The 15474-nt window shown below is 45.2% G+C and overlaps 33 non-coding genes across 33 annotated transcripts; 11 read left to right on the forward strand and 22 right to left on the reverse strand.

Moving 5' to 3' along the window:
* Positions 1 to 42: 42 nt before the first annotated feature.
* On the reverse strand, positions 43 to 161 carry LOC135481535 (5S ribosomal RNA). The gene has a single exon (XR_010446042.1). It is a non-coding gene; the product is annotated as a 5S ribosomal RNA (ribosomal RNA).
* Positions 162 to 444: 283 nt separating this feature from the next.
* Positions 445 to 563, reverse strand: LOC135481536 (5S ribosomal RNA). Its single transcript, XR_010446043.1, has one exon. It is a non-coding gene; the product is annotated as a 5S ribosomal RNA (ribosomal RNA).
* Positions 564 to 1093: 530 nt separating this feature from the next.
* On the forward strand, positions 1094 to 1200 carry LOC135481601 (U6 spliceosomal RNA). The gene has a single exon (XR_010446105.1). It is a non-coding gene; the product is annotated as a U6 spliceosomal RNA (small nuclear RNA).
* Positions 1201 to 1444: 244 nt separating this feature from the next.
* LOC135481537 (5S ribosomal RNA) lies at positions 1445 to 1563 on the reverse strand. The gene has a single exon (XR_010446044.1). It is a non-coding gene; the product is annotated as a 5S ribosomal RNA (ribosomal RNA).
* A 283-nt stretch (positions 1564 to 1846) lies between these two features.
* LOC135481538 (5S ribosomal RNA) lies at positions 1847 to 1965 on the reverse strand. Its single transcript, XR_010446045.1, has one exon. It is a non-coding gene; the product is annotated as a 5S ribosomal RNA (ribosomal RNA).
* A 530-nt stretch (positions 1966 to 2495) lies between these two features.
* Positions 2496 to 2602, forward strand: LOC135481602 (U6 spliceosomal RNA). The gene has a single exon (XR_010446106.1). It is a non-coding gene; the product is annotated as a U6 spliceosomal RNA (small nuclear RNA).
* Positions 2603 to 2846: 244 nt separating this feature from the next.
* On the reverse strand, positions 2847 to 2965 carry LOC135481540 (5S ribosomal RNA). The gene has a single exon (XR_010446047.1). It is a non-coding gene; the product is annotated as a 5S ribosomal RNA (ribosomal RNA).
* Positions 2966 to 3248: 283 nt separating this feature from the next.
* LOC135481541 (5S ribosomal RNA) lies at positions 3249 to 3367 on the reverse strand. The gene has a single exon (XR_010446048.1). It is a non-coding gene; the product is annotated as a 5S ribosomal RNA (ribosomal RNA).
* Positions 3368 to 3897: 530 nt separating this feature from the next.
* On the forward strand, positions 3898 to 4004 carry LOC135481603 (U6 spliceosomal RNA). Its single transcript, XR_010446107.1, has one exon. It is a non-coding gene; the product is annotated as a U6 spliceosomal RNA (small nuclear RNA).
* Positions 4005 to 4249: 245 nt separating this feature from the next.
* On the reverse strand, positions 4250 to 4368 carry LOC135481542 (5S ribosomal RNA). Its single transcript, XR_010446049.1, has one exon. It is a non-coding gene; the product is annotated as a 5S ribosomal RNA (ribosomal RNA).
* A 283-nt stretch (positions 4369 to 4651) lies between these two features.
* On the reverse strand, positions 4652 to 4770 carry LOC135481543 (5S ribosomal RNA). The gene has a single exon (XR_010446050.1). It is a non-coding gene; the product is annotated as a 5S ribosomal RNA (ribosomal RNA).
* A 530-nt stretch (positions 4771 to 5300) lies between these two features.
* LOC135481604 (U6 spliceosomal RNA) lies at positions 5301 to 5407 on the forward strand. Its single transcript, XR_010446108.1, has one exon. It is a non-coding gene; the product is annotated as a U6 spliceosomal RNA (small nuclear RNA).
* A 244-nt stretch (positions 5408 to 5651) lies between these two features.
* On the reverse strand, positions 5652 to 5770 carry LOC135481636 (5S ribosomal RNA). The gene has a single exon (XR_010446140.1). It is a non-coding gene; the product is annotated as a 5S ribosomal RNA (ribosomal RNA).
* A 283-nt stretch (positions 5771 to 6053) lies between these two features.
* LOC135481544 (5S ribosomal RNA) lies at positions 6054 to 6172 on the reverse strand. Its single transcript, XR_010446051.1, has one exon. It is a non-coding gene; the product is annotated as a 5S ribosomal RNA (ribosomal RNA).
* Positions 6173 to 6702: 530 nt separating this feature from the next.
* On the forward strand, positions 6703 to 6809 carry LOC135481605 (U6 spliceosomal RNA). The gene has a single exon (XR_010446109.1). It is a non-coding gene; the product is annotated as a U6 spliceosomal RNA (small nuclear RNA).
* Positions 6810 to 7053: 244 nt separating this feature from the next.
* Positions 7054 to 7172, reverse strand: LOC135481546 (5S ribosomal RNA). Its single transcript, XR_010446052.1, has one exon. It is a non-coding gene; the product is annotated as a 5S ribosomal RNA (ribosomal RNA).
* Positions 7173 to 7455: 283 nt separating this feature from the next.
* LOC135481547 (5S ribosomal RNA) lies at positions 7456 to 7574 on the reverse strand. Its single transcript, XR_010446053.1, has one exon. It is a non-coding gene; the product is annotated as a 5S ribosomal RNA (ribosomal RNA).
* Positions 7575 to 8104: 530 nt separating this feature from the next.
* Positions 8105 to 8211, forward strand: LOC135481606 (U6 spliceosomal RNA). Its single transcript, XR_010446110.1, has one exon. It is a non-coding gene; the product is annotated as a U6 spliceosomal RNA (small nuclear RNA).
* Positions 8212 to 8456: 245 nt separating this feature from the next.
* Positions 8457 to 8575, reverse strand: LOC135481548 (5S ribosomal RNA). Its single transcript, XR_010446054.1, has one exon. It is a non-coding gene; the product is annotated as a 5S ribosomal RNA (ribosomal RNA).
* Positions 8576 to 8858: 283 nt separating this feature from the next.
* LOC135481549 (5S ribosomal RNA) lies at positions 8859 to 8977 on the reverse strand. Its single transcript, XR_010446055.1, has one exon. It is a non-coding gene; the product is annotated as a 5S ribosomal RNA (ribosomal RNA).
* Positions 8978 to 9507: 530 nt separating this feature from the next.
* Positions 9508 to 9614, forward strand: LOC135481607 (U6 spliceosomal RNA). Its single transcript, XR_010446111.1, has one exon. It is a non-coding gene; the product is annotated as a U6 spliceosomal RNA (small nuclear RNA).
* Positions 9615 to 9858: 244 nt separating this feature from the next.
* LOC135481647 (5S ribosomal RNA) lies at positions 9859 to 9977 on the reverse strand. The gene has a single exon (XR_010446153.1). It is a non-coding gene; the product is annotated as a 5S ribosomal RNA (ribosomal RNA).
* A 284-nt stretch (positions 9978 to 10261) lies between these two features.
* On the reverse strand, positions 10262 to 10380 carry LOC135481550 (5S ribosomal RNA). Its single transcript, XR_010446056.1, has one exon. It is a non-coding gene; the product is annotated as a 5S ribosomal RNA (ribosomal RNA).
* A 530-nt stretch (positions 10381 to 10910) lies between these two features.
* On the forward strand, positions 10911 to 11017 carry LOC135481609 (U6 spliceosomal RNA). Its single transcript, XR_010446113.1, has one exon. It is a non-coding gene; the product is annotated as a U6 spliceosomal RNA (small nuclear RNA).
* A 244-nt stretch (positions 11018 to 11261) lies between these two features.
* On the reverse strand, positions 11262 to 11380 carry LOC135481552 (5S ribosomal RNA). Its single transcript, XR_010446058.1, has one exon. It is a non-coding gene; the product is annotated as a 5S ribosomal RNA (ribosomal RNA).
* Positions 11381 to 11663: 283 nt separating this feature from the next.
* Positions 11664 to 11782, reverse strand: LOC135481553 (5S ribosomal RNA). Its single transcript, XR_010446059.1, has one exon. It is a non-coding gene; the product is annotated as a 5S ribosomal RNA (ribosomal RNA).
* Positions 11783 to 12312: 530 nt separating this feature from the next.
* Positions 12313 to 12419, forward strand: LOC135481610 (U6 spliceosomal RNA). The gene has a single exon (XR_010446114.1). It is a non-coding gene; the product is annotated as a U6 spliceosomal RNA (small nuclear RNA).
* A 244-nt stretch (positions 12420 to 12663) lies between these two features.
* Positions 12664 to 12782, reverse strand: LOC135481554 (5S ribosomal RNA). The gene has a single exon (XR_010446060.1). It is a non-coding gene; the product is annotated as a 5S ribosomal RNA (ribosomal RNA).
* A 283-nt stretch (positions 12783 to 13065) lies between these two features.
* On the reverse strand, positions 13066 to 13184 carry LOC135481555 (5S ribosomal RNA). The gene has a single exon (XR_010446061.1). It is a non-coding gene; the product is annotated as a 5S ribosomal RNA (ribosomal RNA).
* Positions 13185 to 13714: 530 nt separating this feature from the next.
* LOC135481611 (U6 spliceosomal RNA) lies at positions 13715 to 13821 on the forward strand. The gene has a single exon (XR_010446115.1). It is a non-coding gene; the product is annotated as a U6 spliceosomal RNA (small nuclear RNA).
* A 244-nt stretch (positions 13822 to 14065) lies between these two features.
* Positions 14066 to 14184, reverse strand: LOC135481556 (5S ribosomal RNA). Its single transcript, XR_010446062.1, has one exon. It is a non-coding gene; the product is annotated as a 5S ribosomal RNA (ribosomal RNA).
* A 284-nt stretch (positions 14185 to 14468) lies between these two features.
* On the reverse strand, positions 14469 to 14587 carry LOC135481557 (5S ribosomal RNA). Its single transcript, XR_010446063.1, has one exon. It is a non-coding gene; the product is annotated as a 5S ribosomal RNA (ribosomal RNA).
* A 530-nt stretch (positions 14588 to 15117) lies between these two features.
* On the forward strand, positions 15118 to 15224 carry LOC135481612 (U6 spliceosomal RNA). Its single transcript, XR_010446116.1, has one exon. It is a non-coding gene; the product is annotated as a U6 spliceosomal RNA (small nuclear RNA).
* Positions 15225 to 15474: the final 250 nt, after the last annotated feature.

A 15474-nucleotide genomic window follows, 5' to 3' on the forward strand; every position in this document is an offset into this window, starting at 1 on the left:
AAAGAGAGAGAGAGAAAAAAACAAAAAAAAAAAGAGGTTGCTAGCCTACAGCACCCGGTGTTCCCAGGCGGTCACCCATCCAAGTACTAACCGGGCTCGACGTTGCTTAACTTCGGTGTTCGGACGAGAACCGGTGTTTTCAACGTGATATGGCCGTAGGCACTGGTTGGGGTAAAACTTTGCTATATATTGGTGGTGAAATAAAATGCATGGAATATCAGAACAAGTGCACCAAACAGTGAAGAGGCTGGATGGCCGTTTGAACGAAGACAACAAACTCCCTGCCATCCCACGTCTGTCTTGGCTTAGATGGCTCATACAAGTCACGCTAGGGGCGATAACTCATATCCACATTTCCCCACCCACCATGGGTACATACATCTTGGTATTAATGAAGAAAAAGAGAGAGAGAGAAAAAAACAAAAAAAAAAAAAAGAGGTTGCTAGCCTACAGCACCCGGTGTTCCCAGGCGGTCACCCATCCAAGTACTAACCGGGCTCGACGTTGCTTAACTTCGGTGTTCGGACGAGAACCGGTGTTTTCAACGTGATATGGCCGTAGGCTCTTGTTGGGGTAAAACTTTGCGATATATTGGTGGTGAAATAAAATGCATGGAATATCAGAACAAGTGCACCAAACAGTGAAGAGGCTGGATGGCCGTTTGAACGAAGACAACAAACTCCCTGTCATCCCACGTCTGTCTTGGCTTAGATGGACCATACAAGTCACACTAGGGGCGATAACTCATATCCACATTTCCCCACCCGCCAGTGTACATAGCGTGTGGCTGCGTGTGTGTGTCCGCATTGGGAGCATCGTCCCAACCCCTGTTCCATGTCAACCACTATACTTGTACTTCATTTTCTTTGCACCTAACTTTTGTTGGCAAAATATCATTTTAGTATGAGAAATAAACGAAAATCCACAGGCTGTGAGCGCACCCATTTAGACAGCGTCGACTGAAAAAACCACGATTAAATGCGTTGGTTCTACGTTTTGGGCTACACGTTTATATGCAAATATCAAGAGCCCATCGTGCGGCAAAGGTGCACGTCGGCCTTGTATAAAGTAAGACGGCATGGCTGCTGCTCTCGTACTTGCTTCGGCAGTACATATACTAAAATTGGAACGATACAGAGAAGATTAGCATGGCCCCTGCGCAAGGATGACACGCAAATTCGTGAAGCGTTCCATATTTTTCTTTTCTTTTCTCTTAAGCCCCAGTCTCTCCCCCACACAACCAGCGCTTGTAACAGACTTTTGTTCTCCCAGCGTTTTTAAAAGATCGTCTGCCTGTCCTGGAGCAGAAAAACAAAAAAGCAAGAATTCGGATTCATATCGTTGGTTCAATTCAGTTTATCCTTATTTATCTGGGTACATACATCTTGGTATTAATGAAGAAAAAGAGAGAGAGAGAAAAAAACAAAAAAAAAAAGAGGTTGCTAGCCTACAGCACCCGGTGTTCCCAGGCGGTCACCCATCCAAGTACTAACCGGGCTCGACGTTGCTTAACTTCGGTGTTCGGACGAGAACCGGTGTTTTCAACGTGATATGGCCGTAGGCACTGGTTGGGGTAAAACTTTGCTATATATTGGTGGTGAAATAAAATGCATGGAATATCAGAACAAGTGCACCAAACAGTGAAGAGGCTGGATGGCCGTTTGAACGAAGACAACAAACTCCCTGCCATCCCACGTCTGTCTTGGCTTAGATGGCTCATACAAGTCACGCTAGGGGCGATAACTCATATCCACATTTCCCCACCCACCATGGGTACATACATCTTGGTATTAATGAAGAAAAAGAGAGAGAGAGAAAAAAACAAAAAAAAAAAAAAGAGGTTGCTAGCCTACAGCACCCGGTGTTCCCAGGCGGTCACCCATCCAAGTACTAACCGGGCTCGACGTTGCTTAACTTCGGTGTTCGGACGAGAACCGGTGTTTTCAACGTGATATGGCCGTAGGCTCTTGTTGGGGTAAAACTTTGCGATATATTGGTGGTGAAATAAAATGCATGGAATATCAGAACAAGTGCACCAAACAGTGAAGAGGCTGGATGGCCGTTTGAACGAAGACAACAAACTCCCTGTCATCCCACGTCTGTCTTGGCTTAGATGGACCATACAAGTCACACTAGGGGCGATAACTCATATCCACATTTCCCCACCCGCCAGTGTACATAGCGTGTGGCTGCGTGTGTGTGTCCGCATTGGGAGCATCGTCCCAACCCCTGTTCCATGTCAACCACTATACTTGTACTTCATTTTCTTTGCACCTAACTTTTGTTGGCAAAATATCATTTTAGTATGAGAAATAAACGAAAATCCACAGGCTGTGAGCGCACCCATTTAGACAGCGTCGACTGAAAAAACCACGATTAAATGCGTTGGTTCTACGTTTTGGGCTACACGTTTATATGCAAATATCAAGAGCCCATCGTGCGGCAAAGGTGCACGTCGGCCTTGTATAAAGTAAGACGGCATGGCTGCTGCTCTCGTACTTGCTTCGGCAGTACATATACTAAAATTGGAACGATACAGAGAAGATTAGCATGGCCCCTGCGCAAGGATGACACGCAAATTCGTGAAGCGTTCCATATTTTTCTTTTCTTTTCTCTTAAGCCCCAGTCTCTCCCCCACACAACCAGCGCTTGTAACAGACTTTTGTTCTCCCAGCGTTTTTAAAAGATCGTCTGCCTGTCCTGGAGCAGAAAAACAAAAAAGCAAGAATTCGGATTCATATCGTTGGTTCAATTCAGTTTATCCTTATTTATCTGGGTACATACATCTTGGTATTAATGAAGAAAAAGAGAGAGAGAGAAAAAAACAAAAAAAAAAAGAGGTTGCTAGCCTACAGCACCCGGTGTTCCCAGGCGGTCACCCATCCAAGTACTAACCGGGCTCGACGTTGCTTAACTTCGGTGTTCGGACGAGAACCGGTGTTTTCAACGTGATATGGCCGTAGGCACTGGTTGGGGTAAAACTTTGCTATATATTGGTGGTGAAATAAAATGCATGGAATATCAGAACAAGTGCACCAAACAGTGAAGAGGCTGGATGGCCGTTTGAACGAAGACAACAAACTCCCTGCCATCCCACGTCTGTCTTGGCTTAGATGGCTCATACAAGTCACGCTAGGGGCGATAACTCATATCCACATTTCCCCACCCACCATGGGTACATACATCTTGGTATTAATGAAGAAAAAGAGAGAGAGAGAAAAAAACAAAAAAAAAAAAAAGAGGTTGCTAGCCTACAGCACCCGGTGTTCCCAGGCGGTCACCCATCCAAGTACTAACCGGGCTCGACGTTGCTTAACTTCGGTGTTCGGACGAGAACCGGTGTTTTCAACGTGATATGGCCGTAGGCTCTTGTTGGGGTAAAACTTTGCGATATATTGGTGGTGAAATAAAATGCATGGAATATCAGAACAAGTGCACCAAACAGTGAAGAGGCTGGATGGCCGTTTGAACGAAGACAACAAACTCTCTGTCATCCCACGTCTGTCTTGGCTTAGATGGACCATACAAGTCACACTAGGGGCGATAACTCATATCCACATTTCCCCACCCGCCAGTGTACATAGCGTGTGGCTGCGTGTGTGTGTCCGCATTGGGAGCATCGTCCCAACCCCTGTTCCATGTCAACCACTATACTTGTACTTCATTTTCTTTGCACCTAACTTTTGTTGGCAAAATATCATTTTAGTATGAGAAATAAACGAAAATCCACAGGCTGTGAGCGCACCCATTTAGACAGCGTCGACTGAAAAAACCACGATTAAATGCGTTGGTTCTACGTTTTGGGCTACACGTTTATATGCAAATATCAAGAGCCCATCGTGCGGCAAAGGTGCACGTCGGCCTTGTATAAAGTAAGACGGCATGGCTGCTGCTCTCGTACTTGCTTCGGCAGTACATATACTAAAATTGGAACGATACAGAGAAGATTAGCATGGCCCCTGCGCAAGGATGACACGCAAATTCGTGAAGCGTTCCATATTTTTCTTTTCTTTTCTCTTAAGCCCCAGTCTCTCCCCCACACAACCAGCGCTTGTAACAGACTTTTGTTCTCCCAGCGTTTTTAAAAGATCGTCTGCCTGTCCTGGAGCAGAAAAACAAAAAAGCAAGAATTCGGATTCATATCGTTGGTTCAATTCAGTTTATCCTTATTTATCTGGGTACATACATCTTGGTATTAATGAAGAAAAAGAGAGAGAGAGAAAAAAACAAAAAAAAAAAAGAGGTTGCTAGCCTACAGCACCCGGTGTTCCCAGGCGGTCACCCATCCAAGTACTAACCGGGCTCGACGTTGCTTAACTTCGGTGTTCGGACGAGAACCGGTGTTTTCAACGTGATATGGCCGTAGGCACTGGTTGGGGTAAAACTTTGCTATATATTGGTGGTGAAATAAAATGCATGGAATATCAGAACAAGTGCACCAAACAGTGAAGAGGCTGGATGGCCGTTTGAACGAAGACAACAAACTCCCTGCCATCCCACGTCTGTCTTGGCTTAGATGGCTCATACAAGTCACGCTAGGGGCGATAACTCATATCCACATTTCCCCACCCACCATGGGTACATACATCTTGGTATTAATGAAGAAAAAGAGAGAGAGAGAAAAAAACAAAAAAAAAAAAAAGAGGTTGCTAGCCTACAGCACCCGGTGTTCCCAGGCGGTCACCCATCCAAGTACTAACCGGGCTCGACGTTGCTTAACTTCGGTGTTCGGACGAGAACCGGTGTTTTCAACGTGATATGGCCGTAGGCTCTTGTTGGGGTAAAACTTTGCGATATATTGGTGGTGAAATAAAATGCATGGAATATCAGAACAAGTGCACCAAACAGTGAAGAGGCTGGATGGCCGTTTGAACGAAGACAACAAACTCCCTGTCATCCCACGTCTGTCTTGGCTTAGATGGACCATACAAGTCACACTAGGGGCGATAACTCATATCCACATTTCCCCACCCGCCAGTGTACATAGCGTGTGGCTGCGTGTGTGTGTCCGCATTGGGAGCATCGTCCCAACCCCTGTTCCATGTCAACCACTATACTTGTACTTCATTTTCTTTGCACCTAAATTTTGTTGGCAAAATATCATTTTAGTATGAGAAATAAACGAAAATCCACAGGCTGTGAGCGCACCCATTTAGACAGCGTCGACTGAAAAAACCACGATTAAATGCGTTGGTTCTACGTTTTGGGCTACACGTTTATATGCAAATATCAAGAGCCCATCGTGCGGCAAAGGTGCACGTCGGCCTTGTATAAAGTAAGACGGCATGGCTGCTGCTCTCGTACTTGCTTCGGCAGTACATATACTAAAATTGGAACGATACAGAGAAGATTAGCATGGCCCCTGCGCAAGGATGACACGCAAATTCGTGAAGCGTTCCATATTTTTCTTTTCTTTTCTCTTAAGCCCCAGTCTCTCCCCCACACAACCAGCGCTTGTAACAGACTTTTGTTCTCCCAGCGTTTTTAAAAGATCGTCTGCCTGTCCTGGAGCAGAAAAACAAAAAAGCAAGAATTCGGATTCATATCGTTGGTTCAATTCAGTTTATCCTTATTTATCTGGGTACATACATCTTGGTATTAATGAAGAAAAAGAGAGAGAGAGAAAAAAACAAAAAAAAAAAGAGGTTGCTAGCCTACAGCACCAGGTGTTCCCAGGCGGTCACCCATCCAAGTACTAACCGGGCTCGACGTTGCTTAACTTCGGTGTTCGGACGAGAACCGGTGTTTTCAACGTGATATGGCCGTAGGCACTGGTTGGGGTAAAACTTTGCTATATATTGGTGGTGAAATAAAATGCATGGAATATCAGAACAAGTGCACCAAACAGTGAAGAGGCTGGATGGCCGTTTGAACGAAGACAATAAACTCCCTGCCATCCCACGTCTGTCTTGGCTTAGATGGCTCATACAAGTCACGCTAGGGGCGATAACTCATATCCACATTTCCCCACCCACCATGGGTACATACATCTTGGTATTAATGAAGAAAAAGAGAGAGAGAGAAAAAAACAAAAAAAAAAAAAAGAGGTTGCTAGCCTACAGCACCCGGTGTTCCCAGGCGGTCACCCATCCAAGTACTAACCGGGCTCGACGTTGCTTAACTTCGGTGTTCGGACGAGAACCGGTGTTTTCAACGTGATATGGCCGTAGGCTCTTGTTGGGGTAAAACTTTGCGATATATTGGTGGTGAAATAAAATGCATGGAATATCAGAACAAGTGCACCAAACAGTGAAGAGGCTGGATGGCCGTTTGAACGAAGACAACAAACTCCCTGTCATCCCACGTCTGTCTTGGCTTAGATGGACCATACAAGTCACACTAGGGGCGATAACTCATATCCACATTTCCCCACCCGCCAGTGTACATAGCGTGTGGCTGCGTGTGTGTGTCCGCATTGGGAGCATCGTCCCAACCCCTGTTCCATGTCAACCACTATACTTGTACTTCATTTTCTTTGCACCTAACTTTTGTTGGCAAAATATCATTTTAGTATGAGAAATAAACGAAAATCCACAGGCTGTGAGCGCACCCATTTAGACAGCGTCGACTGAAAAAACCACGATTAAATGCGTTGGTTCTACGTTTTGGGCTACACGTTTATATGCAAATATCAAGAGCCCATCGTGCGGCAAAGGTGCACGTCGGCCTTGTATAAAGTAAGACGGCATGGCTGCTGCTCTCGTACTTGCTTCGGCAGTACATATACTAAAATTGGAACGATACAGAGAAGATTAGCATGGCCCCTGCGCAAGGATGACACGCAAATTCGTGAAGCGTTCCATATTTTTCTTTTCTTTTCTCTTAAGCCCCAGTCTCTCCCCCACACAACCAGCGCTTGTAACAGACTTTTGTTCTCCCAGCGTTTTTAAAAGATCGTCTGCCTGTCCTGGAGCAGAAAAACAAAAAAGCAAGAATTCGGATTCATATCGTTGGTTCAATTCAGTTTATCCTTATTTATCTGGGTACATACATCTTGGTATTAATGAAGAAAAAGAGAGAGAGAGAAAAAAACAAAAAAAAAAAGAGGTTGCTAGCCTACAGCACCCGGTGTTCCCAGGCGGTCACCCATCCAAGTACTAACCGGGCTCGACGTTGCTTAACTTCGGTGTTCGGACGAGAACCGGTGTTTTCAACGTGATATGGCCGTAGGCACTGGTTGGGGTAAAACTTTGCTATATATTGGTGGTGAAATAAAATGCATGGAATATCAGAACAAGTGCACCAAACAGTGAAGAGGCTGGATGGCCGTTTGAACGAAGACAATAAACTCCCTGCCATCCCACGTCTGTCTTGGCTTAGATGGCTCATACAAGTCACGCTAGGGGCGATAACTCATATCCACATTTCCCCACCCACCATGGGTACATACATCTTGGTATTAATGAAGAAAAAGAGAGAGAGAGAAAAAAACAAAAAAAAAAAAAAGAGGTTGCTAGCCTACAGCACCCGGTGTTCCCAGGCGGTCACCCATCCAAGTACTAACCGGGCTCGACGTTGCTTAACTTCGGTGTTCGGACGAGAACCGGTGTTTTCAACGTGATATGGCCGTAGGCTCTTGTTGGGGTAAAACTTTGCGATATATTGGTGGTGAAATAAAATGCATGGAATATCAGAACAAGTGCACCAAACAGTGAAGAGGCTGGATGGCCGTTTGAACGAAGACAACAAACTCCCTGTCATCCCACGTCTGTCTTGGCTTAGATGGACCATACAAGTCACACTAGGGGCGATAACTCATATCCACATTTCCCCACCCGCCAGTGTACATAGCGTGTGGCTGCGTGTGTGTGTCCGCATTGGGAGCATCGTCCCAACCCCTGTTCCATGTCAACCACTATACTTGTACTTCATTTTCTTTGCACCTAACTTTTGTTGGCAAAATATCATTTTAGTATGAGAAATAAACGAAAATCCACAGGCTGTGAGCGCACCCATTTAGACAGCGTCGACTGAAAAAACCACGATTAAATGCGTTGGTTCTACGTTTTGGGCTACACGTTTATATGCAAATATCAAGAGCCCATCGTGCGGCAAAGGTGCACGTCGGCCTTGTATAAAGTAAGACGGCATGGCTGCTGCTCTCGTACTTGCTTCGGCAGTACATATACTAAAATTGGAACGATACAGAGAAGATTAGCATGGCCCCTGCGCAAGGATGACACGCAAATTCGTGAAGCGTTCCATATTTTTCTTTTCTTTTCTCTTAAGCCCCAGTCTCTCCCCCACACAACCAGCGCTTGTAACAGACTTTTGTTCTCCCAGCGTTTTTAAAAGATCGTCTGCCTGTCCTGGAGCAGAAAAACAAAAAAGCAAGAATTCGGATTCATATCGTTGGTTCAATTCAGTTTATCCTTATTTATCTGGGTACATACATCTTGGTATTAATGAAGAAAAAGAGAGAGAGAGAAAAAAACAAAAAAAAAAAAGAGGTTGCTAGCCTACAGCACCCGGTGTTCCCAGGCGGTCACCCATCCAAGTACTAACCGGGCTCGACGTTGCTTAACTTCGGTGTTCGGACGAGAACCGGTGTTTTCAACGTGATATGGCCGTAGGCACTGGTTGGGGTAAAACTTTGCTATATATTGGTGGTGAAATAAAATGCATGGAATATCAGAACAAGTGCACCAAACAGTGAAGAGGCTGGATGGCCGTTTGAACGAAGACAACAAACTCCCTGCCATCCCACGTCTGTCTTGGCTTAGATGGCTCATACAAGTCACGCTAGGGGCGATAACTCATATCCACATTTCCCCACCCACCATGGGTACATACATCTTGGTATTAATGAAGAAAAAGAGAGAGAGAGAAAAAAACAAAAAAAAAAAAAAGAGGTTGCTAGCCTACAGCACCCGGTGTTCCCAGGCGGTCACCCATCCAAGTACTAACCGGGCTCGACGTTGCTTAACTTCGGTGTTCGGACGAGAACCGGTGTTTTCAACGTGATATGGCCGTAGGCTCTTGTTGGGGTAAAACTTTGCGATATATTGGTGGTGAAATAAAATGCATGGAATATCAGAACAAGTGCACCAAACAGTGAAGAGGCTGGATGGCCGTTTGAACGAAGACAACAAACTCCCTGTCATCCCACGTCTGTCTTGGCTTAGATGGACCATACAAGTCACACTAGGGGCGATAACTCATATCCACATTTCCCCACCCGCCAGTGTACATAGCGTGTGGCTGCGTGTGTGTGTCCGCATTGGGAGCATCGTCCCAACCCCTGTTCCATGTCAACCACTATACTTGTACTTCATTTTCTTTGCACCTAAATTTTGTTGGCAAAATATCATTTTAGTATGAGAAATAAACGAAAATCCACAGGCTGTGAGCGCACCCATTTAGACAGCGTCGACTGAAAAAACCACGATTAAATGCGTTGGTTCTACGTTTTGGGCTACACGTTTATATGCAAATATCAAGAGCCCATCGTGCGGCAAAGGTGCACGTCGGCCTTGTATAAAGTAAGACGGCATGGCTGCTGCTCTCGTACTTGCTTCGGCAGTACATATACTAAAATTGGAACGATACAGAGAAGATTAGCATGGCCCCTGCGCAAGGATGACACGCAAATTCGTGAAGCGTTCCATATTTTTCTTTTCTTTTCTCTTAAGCCCCAGTCTCTCCCCCACACAACCAGCGCTTGTAACAGACTTTTGTTCTCCCAGCGTTTTTAAAAGATCGTCTGCCTGTCCTGGAGCAGAAAAACAAAAAAGCAAGAATTCGGATTCATATCGTTGGTTCAATTCAGTTTATCCTTATTTATCTGGGTACATACATCTTGGTATTAATGAAGAAAAAGAGAGAGAGAGAAAAAAACAAAAAAAAAAAGAGGTTGCTAGCCTACAGCACCAGGTGTTCCCAGGCGGTCACCCATCCAAGTACTAACCGGGCTCGACGTTGCTTAACTTCGGTGTTCGGACGAGAACCGGTGTTTTCAACGTGATATGGCCGTAGGCACTGGTTGGGGTAAAACTTTGCTATATATTGGTGGTGAAATAAAATGCATGGAATATCAGAACAAGTGCACCAAACAGTGAAGAGGCTGGATGGCCGTTTGAACGAAGACAACAAACTCCCTGCCATCCCACGTCTGTCTTGGCTTAGATGGCTCATACAAGTCACGCTAGGGGCGATAACTCATATCCACATTTCCCCACCCACCATGGGTACATACATCTTGGTATTAATGAAGAAAAAGAGAGAGAGAGAAAAAAACAAAAAAAAAAAAAAAGAGGTTGCTAGCCTACAGCACCCGGTGTTCCCAGGCGGTCACCCATCCAAGTACTAACCGGGCTCGACGTTGCTTAACTTCGGTGTTCGGACGAGAACCGGTGTTTTCAACGTGATATGGCCGTAGGCTCTTGTTGGGGTAAAACTTTGCGATATATTGGTGGTGAAATAAAATGCATGGAATATCAGAACAAGTGCACCAAACAGTGAAGAGGCTGGATGGCCGTTTGAACGAAGACAACAAACTCCCTGTCATCCCACGTCTGTCTTGGCTTAGATGGACCATACAAGTCACACTAGGGGCGATAACTCATATCCACATTTCCCCACCCGCCAGTGTACATAGCGTGTGGCTGCGTGTGTGTGTCCGCATTGGGAGCATCGTCCCAACCCCTGTTCCATGTCAACCACTATACTTGTACTTCATTTTCTTTGCACCTAACTTTTGTTGGCAAAATATCATTTTAGTATGAGAAATAAACGAAAATCCACAGGCTGTGAGCGCACCCATTTAGACAGCGTCGACTGAAAAAACCACGATTAAATGCGTTGGTTCTACGTTTTGGGCTACACGTTTATATGCAAATATCAAGAGCCCATCGTGCGGCAAAGGTGCACGTCGGCCTTGTATAAAGTAAGACGGCATGGCTGCTGCTCTCGTACTTGCTTCGGCAGTACATATACTAAAATTGGAACGATACAGAGAAGATTAGCATGGCCCCTGCGCAAGGATGACACGCAAATTCGTGAAGCGTTCCATATTTTTCTTTTCTTTTCTCTTAAGCCCCAGTCTCTCCCCCACACAACCAGCGCTTGTAACAGACTTTTGTTCTCCCAGCGTTTTTAAAAGATCGTCTGCCTGTCCTGGAGCAGAAAAACAAAAAAGCAAGAATTCGGATTCATATCGTTGGTTCAATTCAGTTTATCCTTATTTATCTGGGTACATACATCTTGGTATTAATGAAGAAAAAGAGAGAGAGAGAAAAAAACAAAAAAAAAAAGAGGTTGCTAGCCTACAGCACCCGGTGTTCCCAGGCGGTCACCCATCCAAGTACTAACCGGGCTCGACGTTGCTTAACTTCGGTGTTCGGACGAGAACCGGTGTTTTCAACGTGATATGGCCGTAGGCACTGGTTGGGGTAAAACTTTGCTATATATTGGTGGTGAAATAAAATGCATGGAATATCAGAACAAGTGCACCAAACAGTGAAGAGGCTGGATGGCCGTTTGAACGAAGACAACAAACTCCCTGCCATCCCACGTCTGTCTTGGCTTAGATGGCTCATACAAGTCACGCTAGGGGCGATAACTCATATCCACATTTCCCCACCCACCATGGGTACATACATCTTGGTATTAATGAAGAAAAAGAGAGAGAGAGAAAAAAACAAAAAAAAAAAAAAGAGGTTGCTAGCCTACAGCACCCGGTGTTCCCAGGCGGTCACCCATCCAAGTACTAACCGGGCTCGACGTTGCTTAACTTCGGTGTTCGGACGAGAACCGGTGTTTTCAACGTGATATGGCCGTAGGCTCTTGTTGGGGTAAAACTTTGCGATATATTGGTGGTGAAATAAAATGCATGGAATATCAGAACAAGTGCACCAAACAGTGAAGAGGCTGGATGGCCGTTTGAACGAAGACAACAAACTCCCTGTCATCCCACGTCTGTCTTGGCTTAGATGGACCATACAAGTCACACTAGGGGCGATAACTCATATCCACATTTCCCCACCCGCCAGTGTACATAGCGTGTGGCTGCGTGTGTGTGTCCGCATTGGGAGCATCGTCCCAACCCCTGTTCCATGTCAACCACTATACTTGTACTTCATTTTCTTTGCACCTAACTTTTGTTGGCAAAATATCATTTTAGTATGAGAAATAAACGAAAATCCACAGGCTGTGAGCGCACCCATTTAGACAGCGTCGACTGAAAAAACCACGATTAAATGCGTTGGTTCTACGTTTTGGGCTACACGTTTATATGCAAATATCAAGAGCCCATCGTGCGGCAAAGGTGCACGTCGGCCTTGTATAAAGTAAGACGGCATGGCTGCTGCTCTCGTACTTGCTTCGGCAGTACATATACTAAAATTGGAACGATACAGAGAAGATTAGCATGGCCCCTGCGCAAGGATGACACGCAAATTCGTGAAGCGTTCCATATTTTTCTTTTCTTTTCTCTTAAGCCCCAGTCTCTCCCCCACACAACCAGCGCTTGTAACAGACTTTTGTTCTCCCAGCGTTTTTAAAAGATCGTCTGCCTGTCCTGGAGCAGAAAAACAAAAAAGCAAGAATTCGGATTCATATCGTTGGTTCAATTCAGTTTATCCTTATTTATCTGGGTACATACATCTTGGTATTAATGAAGAAAAAGAGAGAGAGAGAAAAAAACAAAAAAAAAAAGAGGTTGCTAGCCTACAGCACCCGGTGTTCCCAGGCGGTCACCCATCCAAGTACTAACCGGGCTCGACGTTGCTTAACTTCGGTGTTCGGACGAGAACCGGTGTTTTCAACGTGATATGGCCGTAGGCACTGGTTGGGGTAAAACTTTGCTATATATTGGTGGTGAAATAAAATGCATGGAATATCAGAACAAGTGCACCAAACAGTGAAGAGGCTGGATGGCCGTTTGAACGAAGACAACAAACTCCCTGCCATCCCACGTCTGTCTTGGCTTAGATGGCTCATACAAGTCACGCTAGGGGCGATAACTCATATCCACATTTCCCCACCCACCATGGGTACATACATCTTGGTATTAATGAAGAAAAAGAGAGAGAGAGAAAAAAACAAAAAAAAAAAAAAGAGGTTGCTAGCCTACAGCACCCGGTGTTCCCAGGCGGTCACCCATCCAAGTACTAACCGGGCTCGACGTTGCTTAACTTCGGTGTTCGGACGAGAACCGGTGTTTTCAACGTGATATGGCCGTAGGCTCTTGTTGGGGTAAAACTTTGCGATATATTGGTGGTGAAATAAAATGCATGGAATATCAGAACAAGTGCACCAAACAGTGAAGAGGCTGGATGGCCGTTTGAACGAAGACAACAAACTCCCTGTCATCCCACGTCTGTCTTGGCTTAGATGGACCATACAAGTCACACTAGGGGCGATAACTCATATCCACATTTCCCCACCCGCCAGTGTACATAGCGTGTGGCTGCGTGTGTGTGTCCGCATTGGGAGCATCGTCCCAACCCCTGTTCCATGTCAACCACTATACTTGTACTTCATTTTCTTTGCACCTAAATTTTGTTGGCAAAATATCATTTTAGTATGAGAAATAAACGAAAATCCACAGGCTGTGAGCGCACCCATTTAGACAGCGTCGACTGAAAAAACCACGATTAAATGCGTTGGTTCTACGTTTTGGGCTACACGTTTATATGCAAATATCAAGAGCCCATCGTGCGGCAAAGGTGCACGTCGGCCATGTATAAAGTAAGACGGCATGGCTGCTGCTCTCGTACTTGCTTCGGCAGTACATATACTAAAATTGGAACGATACAGAGAAGATTAGCATGGCCCCTGCGCAAGGATGACACGCAAATTCGTGAAGCGTTCCATATTTTTCTTTTCTTTTCTCTTAAGCCCCAGTCTCTCCCCCACACAACCAGCGCTTGTAACAGACTTTTGTTCTCCCAGCGTTTTTAAAAGATCGTCTGCCTGTCCTGGAGCAGAAAAACAAAAAAGCAAGAATTCGGATTCATATCGTTGGTTCAATTCAGTTTATCCTTATTTATCTGGGTACATACATCTTGGTATTAATGAAGAAAAAGAGAGAGAGAGAAAAAAACAAAAAAAAAAAGAGGTTGCTAGCCTACAGCACCCGGTGTTCCCAGGCGGTCACCCATCCAAGTACTAACCGGGCTCGACGTTGCTTAACTTCGGTGTTCGGACGAGAACCGGTGTTTTCAACGTGATATGGCCGTAGGCACTGGTTGGGGTAAAACTTTGCTATATATTGGTGGTGAAATAAAATGCATGGAATATCAGAACAAGTGCACCAAACAGTGAAGAGGCTGGATGGCCGTTTGAACGAAGACAACAAACTCCCTGCCATCCCACGTCTGTCTTGGCTTAGATGGCTCATACAAGTCACGCTAGGGGCGATAACTCATATCCACATTTCCCCACCCACCATGGGTACATACATCTTGGTATTAATGAAGAAAAAGAGAGAGAGAGAAAAAAACAAAAAAAAAAAAAAAGAGGTTGCTAGCCTACAGCACCCGGTGTTCCCAGGCGGTCACCCATCCAAGTACTAACCGGGCTCGACGTTGCTTAACTTCGGTGTTCGGACGAGAACCGGTGTTTTCAACGTGATATGGCCGTAGGCTCTTGTTGGGGTAAAACTTTGCGATATATTGGTGGTGAAATAAAATGCATGGAATATCAGAACAAGTGCACCAAACAGTGAAGAGGCTGGATGGCCGTTTGAACGAAGACAACAAACTCCCTGTCATCCCACGTCTGTCTTGGCTTAGATGGACCATACAAGTCACACTAGGGGCGATAACTCATATCCACATTTCCCCACCCGCCAGTGTACATAGCGTGTGGCTGCGTGTGTGTGTCCGCATTGGGAGCATCGTCCCAACCCCTGTTCCATGTCAACCACTATACTTGTACTTCATTTTCTTTGCACCTAAATTTTGTTGGCAAAATATCATTTTAGTATGAGAAATAAACGAAAATCCACAGGCTGTGAGCGCACCCATTTAGACAGCGTCGACTGAAAAAACCACGATTAAATGCGTTGGTTCTACGTTTTGGGCTACACGTTTATATGCAAATATCAAGAGCCCATCGTGCGGCAAAGGTGCACGTCGGCCTTGTATAAAGTAAGACGGCATGGCTGCTGCTCTCGTACTTGCTTCGGCAGTACATATACTAAAATTGGAACGATACAGAGAAGATTAGCATGGCCCCTGCGCAAGGATGACACGCAAATTCGTGAAGCGTTCCATATTTTTCTTTTCTTTTCTCTTAAGCCCCAGTCTCTCCCCCACACAACCAGCGCTTGTAACAGACTTTTGTTCTCCCAGCGTTTTTAAAAGATCGTCTGCCTGTCCTGGAGCAGAAAAACAAAAAAGCAAGAATTCGGATTCATATCGTTGGTTCAATTCAGTTTATCCTTATTTATCTGGGTACATACATCTTGGTATTAATGAAGAAAAAGAGAGAGAGAGAAAAAAACAAAAAAAAAAAGAGGTTGCTAGCCTA

The sequence above is a fragment of the Liolophura sinensis genome, unplaced genomic scaffold (genome assembly GCF_032854445.1).
Source record: "Liolophura sinensis isolate JHLJ2023 unplaced genomic scaffold, CUHK_Ljap_v2 scaffold_238, whole genome shotgun sequence".
Classification (NCBI taxonomy): Eukaryota; Metazoa; Mollusca; class Polyplacophora; order Chitonida; family Chitonidae; genus Liolophura; species Liolophura sinensis.